This window comes from Paroedura picta, chromosome 7, assembly GCF_049243985.1.
Source record: "Paroedura picta isolate Pp20150507F chromosome 7, Ppicta_v3.0, whole genome shotgun sequence".
NCBI classification, from domain to species: Eukaryota; Metazoa; Chordata; class Lepidosauria; order Squamata; family Gekkonidae; genus Paroedura; species Paroedura picta.
The window spans coordinates 30,337,899-30,350,557 of NC_135375.1; the positions used below are offsets into that span (position 1 = coordinate 30,337,899).

The 12,659-nt window shown below is 42.0% G+C and overlaps 1 long non-coding RNA gene across 1 annotated transcript; it reads right to left on the minus strand.

Moving 5' to 3' along the window:
* Positions 1-1,604: 1,604 nt before the first annotated feature.
* Positions 1,605-12,197, minus strand: LOC143841756 (uncharacterized). Its single transcript, XR_013232787.1, has 3 exons — positions 11,971-12,197; positions 10,575-10,625; positions 1,605-1,966 (listed from the first exon to the last, which is right to left on the minus strand). It is a non-coding gene; the product is annotated as an uncharacterized LOC143841756 (long non-coding RNA).
* Positions 12,198-12,659: the final 462 nt, after the last annotated feature.

Sequence of the window (12,659 nt, forward strand, 5' to 3'; positions counted from 1 at the left end):
AAACTGCAGTGGTGGGAGGAGAATGATGATTTTTAAAATAGACTGTGAACAAAACTGAAATAGTACTGTCCAAAAGCCAGTTGGAATGATTGTACAAAATTCCTACGACAGAGTGTAACTGAAGGAGTGTAGGTGGCTTATATCCAGAATTTTTTTTAAAAGTGGGAAAGAACTATAATGAAGAGATGGTCTTAGACATTCTCATGTAACCCATTTTAAAATGGCAGAACACTGGAAGCATTATAAGAGAAATCAGATTTATAATGGAAAATAAAAAAGAGACCAAAAAAGAAAAGCTGAAAATAATTATTTATCAAGAAGAAAGGAGAAAGAAACAAAGACACCTGTGAGAGAAAACAGAGTTTCTTGCTGGAACACACAATATATTTTGTGAAAACACCCAAACACATATCCAAACACCTCTTAGAAGGCAAATATATAATTCATTTTGATTTAGACAATTGTATGCGTATGTGTCCACAGGGCCTGTAGAACAGAGCTCTTCCATCAGGTCTTTGGTTGAGGCTACCCTCAATTTCATAGTTCTTTTAGATATCTTTTGTACAAAACTTGAATACCTTTGTAAGATTCTGGGGTTAATATTCTAGGTCATGAGATTGAAACATGCAGTGTAGAAACATAATTTTACCTGTTTAAACTTTTATTTATTTAAATAAAATAATCCATTCATAGATTAAGGTACAATAAAACATTCTACTAGCAACTCTTGTCAAAATCTTCTACGCGACAACATATTTGATCTTGCTGTACCTTGTTCAGGCTCTGTCTTTCACTGTGCCTTGACCATAATTGGTAAGTTAAGATTTAACTTGTGTGGCCCAGTTTGATGGACATCCCCTGAGGTCTCAGTTCCATAGGTGATTAACGCACATGAAACAAATGTCTGCTTGTCTGTGAGTGGCTGTCAAAAAAATGTCATTGCTACATTTAAACAAACACAAGTTACTGAAGGAAAGGAGCAAGAAGCACTGCTCTGGGCAAGGCACCTCAAGCTTCTAGGAACAATCTGTTTCCCTTTGTTGCAGACTGTTCCTTGAAGCCTGATCAAGTTAAGCAGTTAAGCCAACATGCTTTGATTTGGCTCAGTATAGTCCCATTCTGTGAGGAGCTCTTGTGGTATGAATGCAACAGGAGTGACCCCTTTCCCTGCATAATTTGGTCCCCCCCTTAGGAAGTATGCTACCCTTTGACCACCTGTGCTGCCCGATGGCAGGTGTCCCGCTCTGGGGAAGGATTGTTTTCCTCCATGCTGGTGGCTTTGTACTATTTTGTTTTGTTTTATGGGGTTTTAATGGGGTTTTATTGTTGTGGAAATGTTATGTTATAACCCAACATGAGCCAGCATGCCAAGAGTGGCAGGTAAGATATATAATAATATCGATATCGATATCGATACATACATACATACATACATACATACATACATACATACATAATTTCCCACAGTGTGAGTAGGGACAAGGGGTGGTCTTAGTAATTCTGGGCCTCGGTCAAGTTTAAGATGTGCCTCCACTGCCCTGCCTTCTCTACCAGGGCCAGGCAATGATCAGTCTTCACCCTGGGAGGAGTGGGAGCTGCTGCCATTACATCGTTGGCTGCCCAAACCCCAAATGGAGTGGCCTCAAGTGGGGACAGAAATCTCTTCCTCTTTTATCTCTCCATCAGTGGTGTGGAGGGACCTCGGGCGGACGACCCCTCAGCATGAATATGCTGAGAAACACTTTTCTATTAGAAATAAAATATGACCGTAAACTGCAAGTGACATTTTTGGAACATTTAAAATAAAACACTTTTATTGTATGCTCAAAATGGTTTTAACCATATTGCAAATATGTTGCACGTGCACCTGGTCACATTATCTGCTCCATCCACCAAACAGTAACAGAAGACAGAAAGCCCTTCCCTTCCCTTCTAAGTATATCCTGCAGTTAGCGTGGCATTCTTTCTGAAAAGAGGGGAGAAACAAATTAACTGGGGCTGCTCATTCTATAGATGATGACTGAAGCCAGACTGACTACTTATACGTGCAAGAACACACACTGCAAACTACACGCTATGTCCACTAGTTACTTGTGAATGCTCTCTGTACTGAATCCACTTTGCTGGCCCATTCCTCAAAGACCCCTAAGCGTAACCAGCGTCACCTAGTTCAGTCATAGCTTTAGTAGTTGGACATTTGCATTTTCATACCATTCCTTGTGATAGAGAATTCAAATCAAGGCAAACCTCACTGTGGATAGGTTGATCTTGTAGGAGTTCTTTTTAATTTGCTGCCTTCTCAGGCTCTCTGGAGGAAAAGCAAAGCTCTGGCATTTGTAGGCAGTGATTACCTGCTTTCCTTCCTGCTATTGTTTGTTTGAGGTTTTCTTGCTTTCAGATAGATTTCCCTGTCAACTTTCATTTAGCTCTGAAGGGCAGGGTTTCTGAAAGGAAACTTGTCTTCTGCCAACATAACTATTGGTTGCATAGTATTTTCTAAAAATAAACTAAACCTCCAAACAAACAAGCTGAAAAATCTCAGTTTTTAAAAAAAATAGAACCTTAAACTGCGATTGTTTTTGTTTCAGTGGGTGACAACACATCTTGAAACAGGATATTTATAATTTGTTACGTTTTGCATTTATCCTCACAATCCTAAACCATAATGGCTGTCAGCTAAGAAAACACTGAAGTGAACGAGGAGGATAGAAGAGAGATAAAGAAATAATTGGAAACAGAGGAGCAGACTTCATCTTGCACCTTCTAAACATCCCAATACTGTTCTCGTTTGCCAAACAGATTCTTACAGAGTGATCCTAAATAGAATCACATCCTTCTTTGTTCACTGAACTCAATGGGCTTTGAATGCTGTGACTCAGTTTAGGATTGCACTGTTAGAGTCTGTACTCTTTAGATTCAATTGCCTTTTCAAAATTTTCTTATGAAGCTTTAGCCTAATTTTCTGCACAGATACTTCTCTTGGGAGAATGCCATTGAAGATGTGCTGCCTTTGGACTGAGGTGCACATTTTAGAAGGATTTAAACGCCAGATGTAGCTAGGGGATAAAGTGCATAGATTCTTAGTTGGTTGGGGAAACAACAGGTGTTGCATGTGTGGTTACCCTTCTAGGTCTCAACAGCCAGACTTAAGAGTTGCCAAGTCTGTAACATTCCTAGAGAATTCCTAGAGAATTAGGGAGGGTGGAGCCTGGGGATGGGAAAGGGCTCAGTGGGGGAGTGTAGACTGCCTTCTAAAGCTGCCATTTCTCCCAGGCCAACTGTAGTATAGAGATCCATTGGAATTCCAGGAGAACCTCAGGCCCAACCTGGAGGTTGGAAACCTAGGATGTAAACATATAGCCTCTTTTTAAAAAGTGATGGTCATCAGGTAAGGTGAAGCTGAAAAGAAATTGCTTTACTGAATATAAGATTGCAAGGTGCAGAAGGGTCATACTAGGTCCCAGAAAAATGGAGGGCCCTGACTGAGCTATCACAGTTCACTGAGTGACAATCTAATCTTTTCAATACCATGAGACTTTGAATGTAATGCACTATGTATTTATGTTGTCTAATTAAAAATGCAGCAGTATTTAAGATATTATTCTTGGTTATATCATCTAAATCCAGTGCTTGTTTTCAAGCTGTGTTCTCACCAATATGTTCTATCTGAAGGTTAAAGAAAAGGGAATTCGGGGGAAGGGGAGCAAAAAAGAGGTTTGTGAAATGGAGAATGTGCAAGAAATATGCATGTGCCACTGAATCTTGAGCAGCTGGAAATAGGTCTGAGCCAAGTAAGTATACAAACAACTAGCAGACAAATCCTAACTTTGGGATGGGTGGTGACCAGGCAACTAGTTAAATTACAACACCTTTTCAGTTCACCCCAAGAAACTAAGGTTCCAGAGAGTTCATAGTGGGGCGGGAGGGAGGGATATATGTCTGCACAGGACCACTCTATGAACAACAGGTAAGTGCAATCTTGTTTTCATCTCCATGGTTCCTGTGCAGCCCTACATGGAGAGATTAGCAAGATCACTGAGTGAAGGAGTGAGTGTGAATCTCTCAAAGAAAGAGACAACAGAGAGCCATCTCTGCAACGCTTGTTTAGTGTCAAATATTGATGTTCATCCACAACTGTCCCATAAAGTTGCAGTGAGCCTTCTACAAGTGTCCCAACTGACATACATGGAGGAACGTGGCAAGGAAAAACACCCTCTTGAACCCTCTTGAAGAGTCAGGATACGTCAAATGGCATTGAACCGCCATGTGAGAATCTACACACCGACCCACAAGGATGGACTGTGTGATGAAACTGACCCTATAGAATATAAGGTGTGAGAGACAATCCCTGGTAAAGGCTCCTGGCCAGGGCATCAGGTTGTGAAAACTTTGTGGATGGAGAGCTTAGAGGTTAGCACCCCCCCCCCCAAACATCTTCGTATATCTTTAGAAATCTAAAAAGGAAAAGGAAAGGTTAGAGAGTTACAGACTCAACCGGCAACCAAAACATAATCAGCATAAAAACCATGGTTCAAACCCTGCTACAACTTCTGTAGAGATTCTTTCCCACCTAGAGATGTAAGATTTGTTATTGCAGATGTCCCACTAGCTATTTAGAAAAGTGGGAGGCTACTGTTACAATGCAGAAAAGGACATAATCAAAGTATCGAGTTCTTAGCAGGAATGAGAATAAGCAGTTCTGTGCTGTAATAAGTGCAGCGGAAAAAGGTATGATGTGGACAGTATGGACAGGATGTGCCATAAATGAACCTTGTGCAGAATAAGCTGTGCAGAGTAAGCTGTGTAGCAATAAAGAAGAAGAAGAAGAAGAGTTGGTTCTTATATGCCGCTTTTCCCTACCCAAAGGAGGCTCAAAGCAGCTTACAGTCGCCTTCCCATTCCTCTCCCCACAACAGACACCCTGTGAGGTGGGTGAGGCTGAGAGAGCCCTGATATCACTGCCCGGTCAGAACAGTTTTATCAGTGCCATGGCGAGCCCAAGGTCACCCAGCTGGCTGCATGTGGGGGAGTGCAGAATCGAACCCGGCATGCCAGATTAGAAGTCCGCACTCCTAACCACTACACCAAACTGGCTCTCAAAAAAGCCAGATTGTCCTGGGATAGAAGGTATTATTCAATGACAGGGGATCCTGTTGGGAAAGAAATGTAAATGACAGGGGTTGGAATATCCCTGGCCCAAGAGAGGTTCACCTGGCCTCGACCAGGGCCAGGGCCAGGGCCTTTTCAGTCTCAGTCTGTACTTGGTTAAATGAGCTCCAAAAGTGCAAAAGCTCCCAAAAGTGTGCTGAGCCTTTCAGGGGCTCAAGGCGAAACTCTTCCACCGGGCATCTAGGAGCCCCCCCGGCCCCGCAATATTAGATGAGAGGTGTACTCTCTGATCAGGTCTGGAAGTAAAAGGATGCCAACTGCTGCTCTTTATGGTTTTTAAGTAACTTATATTTATTGGTTTTATTGTTCTACTGGTTTTAAATTGTTCTACACCGCCCAGAGACAGCTATGCTGAGAGGGGCGGTCCTATAAATGTAATCAATCAATCTATCATTGCGGGGTAGGCAAAATAGCCTAGACCTCCAATCAGAGTATCAGGGAGCTTCTCAGTCAATGAGGCATAAATACAGTGTTTTTCATTACTTTGCAGAGTATTTACACTAAAATAGAAGACCAATAATGTATGCCTAATTTCACAATAACGTGAAAATAGTGATATGCCCAACTAATTTTACAGAATACCAGGAGCCACTGGGAAACACAAGCCCACCACAGGGACTCCATAGCATAGGAAAGGAGACGTCAGAGATGGCATTAAGTTACAGAGCTGAGAGAAGTTCTCTGAGAAAACTGTAGTGTTGAGATCACCAGGATGGTGCATGTCAGGTCTGTGTCAGAAAGAAAGAAATACAAGTGTGGGCATCCTCTGAAAGGCAAAACATACATCAAAATTACAAATTCAGGTATGGTGACACATAGATATGTGAAGAGACCAAAGAATGAAGTCATGGACGCCCAAGAGGAGCTGACAATCCTAATTTAAAAGGACTGACTAAATACTAAGAAAGAATTGTAGGAAGACTGCTGGACAAGACAGAAGGCTAGATAATTTTTTTTTTAAATCTCTTGTAAAATAAATCATCCAGGAAGGAGATGAAAAAGTTTAAAAGAGTTTTTGATTACCAGAGACTATTTCAGTAGGAGATGCCAGGGATGGAGCCTGACTTTACACATATGAAAATTGTGCCCAATCTTGAGACATCACGTTATGTGAAGGAGAAGAGGAGGTGATTCAGGGATCTGACAGCAAGCCTGTTAAGAGTGGACTGCAGAATTTTTAGCCTCTCTGTGGAGCAATTTTTCTTCCTTTCTTCTTTTTTAACTTCTAGTCTGGGCTAGTGGAAAAAGAATGAGACAGATTAAAGGAACAGATATGTTATGTATGTCATCACCACAGACTGTGAGATATAATGCATCAAATTTCCTTCAAGGGGGATAGTGGAAAGGCCATGTCGACCTGTTGATTCACAAAGGGGAATGCAGTAAAGAAATTCCTCTTCCCATCCAGATTAAATTTACAGCACTGATATTTTGCAATGGTTTAAGTTGGAGGCTAAGTGCTGTGCAATTTGTAGGCCATCAAATACAATCACAATGGCCAATGGAATCAAGCATATATTTGCTGAGAGATTGTAGTACAGGCTGTAACATCAGCTTGCACATCAGAAACCATGTTCCATGGGGCAGCTGTTTTGAGCAGGATAAACAAGATGTCCTTTAAAAGGTCATTATGGAGTTTATCTTAATCTAACGGGGAGTTGCCCAGATAGAGTCCAACAATTGAAGCACTATACTACACTGATTTTTGTTATGAACTGTGCAGGACTGTCATTGTCAATGAAAAAGCAGGGGCCCCTAAAGAGTCCCCCCTCCCATTCCACACACACACGCACACACAAATTGATGGTTCCGAAGGACGCCCTGGAACTGAAAGAAGAGGTGAATTATTTTGGCCTGACTCCAAAAACATACTTGCTGATCACTTCTGAGTTCTCCCTGAAGATGGCGACAGCAAACTTTGCCCATGCTTGAAAGGACATTTGTGCTGAAAAGCCCATTAGGGTTAAGTATCAGAGCTGAGAGACTGCAGCAAGATGGCAGACTGAGTCTGCTATGTCACTGTAAGAGCCCTTACAAGCAGGCATTGGCAAGAGAGCCTGGAACAGAGATCAACAGAGAACTGGATCTGACCATGGAATCAAGGCAGTCTCAATAGAGCTACAAAATAAGCCACAGCAGGCTCAAGCATAAATACTCAGTTGTCTCCTGACAGCTGACAGGAAACTCCACCAACTCTAAGCCTCTTGTGTCGCAGAGTGGTAAACAGCAGAAATGCTGCCTGAAGCAGACGCCCATGGGGTTGGGAGTTCGATCCCAGCAGCCAGCTCAAAGTTGACTCAGCCTTCCATCCTTCCGAGGTCGGTAAAATGAGTACCCAGCTTGCTGGGGGGTAAACGGTAATGACTGGGGAAGGCACTGGCAAACCACCCCGTATTGAGTCTGCCATGAAAACGCTAGAGGGCGTCACCCCAAGGGTCAGACATGACTCGGTACTTGCACAGGGGATACCTTTACCTTTTATGTCATCACAACTATGGAGGATGAAGCGATTCAAACATACCCCAACTAAAGGAAACAGTACTCTTTCGACACACAACCCTTATGAAAGAGAGCCAAGAAGTTCTGCTACCAAGAAGTTTCACCTTGATACTGAGGGCAGCCAGGAAAAGATTCCTTCAGTCACCCCCTTAAAACAGGCTTCCAGCAGGTCATATTCCCAGGTTTCTGGTTGCATTTGAATGAAGGCAGAGAGGGTGAACATCTCCTTCAGACTGGCAGCATCTAGCAGGTCACACCTCCACACTTCTTCCCAGAAACAAGAGAAGGGGAATATAGTGTCTGTGGACATTCAGGAACCTCAAGCTTGGAGCAAAGACTGAAATCCTGAACTCTTGTTAGGGATTTACTGGGTCCTGATTTCCAACCTATCAGCAAACAGACTTATGGACCTATCACAGGTTCCCATTAAGGACCTATCACGTGTCTTGGCGGGACTCTCAACATGTAGATAAGTTCCCCTGACTTGTTTGTCTGTGTTCAGTGTTTTCTGGTTCTAGTAAAGTGTTGGTTGTTAGGAGGTGAAGTTCCTGTGTCTTCACTGAACTCACGGATTTTATAGGACAGGCAGCCTATGCCACAATAAACCTTTCAGCTTCTGGTTAGAATCAAGAGGAGCCAGGGAGGGAGTCCTTCATCAGAAGGAGAGTGAAAGTGGGTTTATTCTTCATTTGAATGAGCACAGCTGACCAAAAAAGGGAAGAGAGAAAAAAGTCCTCTCAGCCTCGAGGTAAGGGGGCAGCAGTAGAGATCCTCTCTCCACAGCAGTACGGGGAGAACTGTGGTAGTCGTGCCCCTCTTCCTGGTCATGCGATCATTCTGGTGGGAAACACGAAAAGAGGAGGGGTGCTCCTAATCTACTAGAAAGTTTTGGAAATCTTTTCTGCAGCTGGCCTGCAACTGAGCAGTCCCCAAGTGGGGCTGCAAAGAAGCCACAAAAATGAATGAGTTGTTCTTTTACTCGGGAAGCAAGCACGTCAGGCCTAGCTATGCTAACCAACCCTGAGTAACCTGACACAGGCAAAGTAAGAAAAGACTCTATGGGGTTCTGGACTCGTTCGTAAGGACAGATAAATGTACTGTGGAGCAGCTCTAATATCCTAAACAAGTGACCCTATAGCCAGGGAAGAATAAATTTTTCACGTCAAAACTGGCTGGATTTTCCAACAGGCTTCTAAATAATCCCAGAAACTAATCAATCTGTGACTGGTTTGCAGGTAACAAAGGGGCAGAAAACCCAATCCGAGGACTTGATTCTGACACTTGAGCCATGAGAGGAAGGTCTTTCAGTACTATATCTTTTTTTACTCACAGGTACCCCTTATTTGGCACACTTTTCATTAAATTCTTGGCTGCAATCTTTAATACGTCCCCAAGGCATTAGTAAAGAATGAACTTTCTACAATTCAGCTTCTTTAAAAAGCTCGTAAGCCCCACTACAAATGTTACTGGAGGACCTTACTGTGATCTAAGCATCCAAAAGCTTCCCAAATATTCCTGTGGACAAAATGGATCATAATACCCACAAAGAAAAGTCTTGGACTTATTTGTATATTTCTGTTAACATTGCTATGTACATATAAGGAATTGTTAAACCAATTGCCTCTTTGCCAATTTGGCCATAACATAAGTCACCTATCACTGACCAACTGCAGACAAAAATTAAACAAACATTTTGCTGCTGTTAAACTGTTTCTCCGATGAGTTTTGAGCTTCTGAAGCCAGGAGGCCACTTGGATCATGTATACAAAATTGGTAATTGCATTCCTGACTCTGCTAAATGCCACGATGCTTGCTATTTTCCAAAATAATTTTGTAAACAACGACAATTGCTATCCAGACATTTTCAAACACAGCAGGGGGCTGGCTGAGGGAATGATGGTAATCCTGAAAAAAATATATAAATATTTTCAAATATGCTGTAAATCAAATTTGTGCGCAGGGAGTAGGAATGGATTATCTGGTTAACCAAAGATGCTCTAACTGCGGGGAATATCTTCAGTACTTATTTACCAGAGTATTAACACTTGACTATTGCTTTCAAAAGGATACTACTGTCTACTTCTAACTCCTCCCTCCCATCTGATTGTACAGCTGAGCACAGGTTCTCATAATTAACCAATGATCTAATTCCTGAGTCTAGCCTCCAAAGAGGTAAGGATGGCAGCTGAACAAAAGCTTTAGCAGCATGGATACAATAAGCAAAATGGAAATCATACATTTTGCAGCAAGATCTATCAAAATTACTTCTTTTTGAAATGTACTCATTCCCCATATGTGACAGCCTACCATCACATTTTGGCTACCTTTAACATGACCGATCTCTAAACTGAAATTGTGTAGGTTTAAGGCCCATGTCAATGCTTGAGCGTTTTTTGCCTTCATTCTATGGGTGCAAGACAAAGGGTTATGATCACTTTCATAGAAAAACTTGACACGACACAGATGAGGTTTCAGTTTGTTCAGGGCCCATGCAGTCCCCAGGCATTCTTTCCCTACCATAGCGTAAGCCTGCTCTTGTGGTTGCAGTTTCCTGCTCAGATAAACAATAGGAGGAAGTTCATCATCCATGCCCCTCTGCAACCAAAGGGTACCAAAGACACATCAGTTTGAACAACAAAGGGCTTGTCCTAATCTGGTGGAATCAGGATAGGTGCTTAAGCCAGAACTTTCCAAAGGATATTAATGTCTGCTCCTAGTTTCCCCCTCCCATCTGGTAATACAGCTGAGCTCGGGTTCTCATGTTTAATCAATTACCAAATTCCCAAGTCCTGCCTCCAAATAGATGAAGATGGTAACTGCAGGAAAGCTCAAATCACAAACACCTGCAAGATGGACTAGCCCTCTTGTAACCACGTTAACCTTTGAAGAAAGTTAGGGTGCTTTACCTCACATTTGGTTTCCACAGTCTGGCTGTGAAATAAGCTCTGATTTACCATCTAAAAATATAAGAGAACATTCATAGCTGGGGTGTGTGTAGAGGAAGCATGAGACTCAGGTACAGACAGCCAAACCATGGATTAACAAAACAAAAGTCTAGGTCTCCAGTGAGACCAAAGTGTTTGTGCCAACTTTACTCTGATGCAGTTACAGTTTTCCTTTTCAAAAACACAATTTTTTACTGTCTAATGCTGATATCTGCCTTTGTTTCCTCTTAAGAATGTTTGGACACATGTTACGTTTGAAGATTAAGGTCTAGGTTTTTATAATTGAATGAAAGTGCAAAAAATGCATTTAAGAGGTTCCATCTATTACAAGCCACCTATATGGTGACTACTTAGCATGCCTTATAAGGGCCAAAAGGTATAATTTTGTAATATTCAATACTCATTCAATAAGAGAGAAAATACAAACACCTGGAGAGTATGACACAGTACTTTAAGTACAAATAAATAATTAAAATATCTCCCAAATTAGAACTGGTGGAGAAAATGGAAATCATGAACATTTAGATGCCATCTTATCCATCATCACTCTTCATAATTAAAAAGTTACAAACAGGAAGAGATCTACCCTAAGACCTAAGTCTTGCTATGACCCCTCAGCTTTCATTTTGTTGGCATATGTCTCTATCTTCAAGACCAATGACCAACCTGTTTCGCTGTCAAACTCTGTTTTTTTACAAGCTTCCGGTCCAAATGCGCTCTCTAAGAATGTCTGGTGGGCCAAAATTCTAACAAATTTGCAAACTAAAAGGAGACACAGTAGAAAATAGGAAGCTATGGGCTGTCCAGCTCTGTTAAATCAAGGGTTCAGCATCTGTGAGGTGTGGGACAAGCGTAGAAAAAAAATTACACCTGGCATAATGGAAGAACCAGATGCTATTAAGGATGCTCAGACACCTGTTCACTCACCGTGAACAGGGTGCCAATTGACTGTTGATAGTTTGATGTTTGTGGGCAGTTTGAGCTTGTTTGTCAGGTTACTTTTGAAGTGTTCAAATTTTACAGCAAAGAGCATTAAGCCGGGTGTCATGTACACACTTTCTCACAGAGCTTGATGGCAGTCCTCTCCTTTTCCTTCCGCTACACAAATCTGTTGTCACTGCACACTACTTGGCAACCAATAGAATAAGCAAAGAAGAAGAAAAACAGTTAACTGGGCAGCGATTATAAGTAAAACAGAGTTGTGTTGAGAATCTTGTGCAGGCACACATTGGGACTGCACACGAGCAGGGAATGTGGGCATTGGCCATGCAGAAAAACAGTTAAGGGTAAGTGCCAGTCTGTTTTCATCTTCCATCTTCTCTGCAGTCCTACATTGGGATTTTAGCAAGCTACTCACCAGGAGATGGGATGAAGCTATTGTTGAAAGCTCACTTGAACAGAGAACGAAGCACTGGTTTGCCTACTTGCGCCTCTTCTGGCTTGCAGGTCAATTGCACAGTACTGGATGAATGTGTCCGCAGAAGACCACATTGCTGCTCTACATATTTCTGAGAAGGGAACACAGTTGAAAAAAAGTTGCAGAGGAGGTTTAAACTCTGGTCAAATGAGCATAGACATCCAATGGACGAGGAAGCTTAGCCTGAATGTAGGTAACACAGCTTGGTCACTGAGACAATCCACCTGGAAAAGACTGAGGCAAGGTCCTCTTACCCTTGTTACGGCCAGCACATCATATGATAAAGGCCGCATTTCCCCTAAATTCCTGAGATCTTCGTAAACAAAACAATAACGCCCTTCTTAAATCTAGGATATAAAGTAGTTCTTTCACTGTCTGATGTTGGCGAGAGGAAAAATGCTGGCAATACCATTTGTTTTGATAAATGAAACTTTTATGCTATCTTGGGCAGAAAGTGGACACTAGGTTACAAGATCACCCACTCCTCAAATATCTTTAGGAAGGGAGGATCCCTTCTCAGGGCAATTAACTTGCTCAGCCTTCTGGCTGAAATGATGACTACTAAAAAACAGATATTTCTGGACAGAAGAGCCAGTGGACAGGTAGCTAGAAGTTCAAAGGGCTTAAAC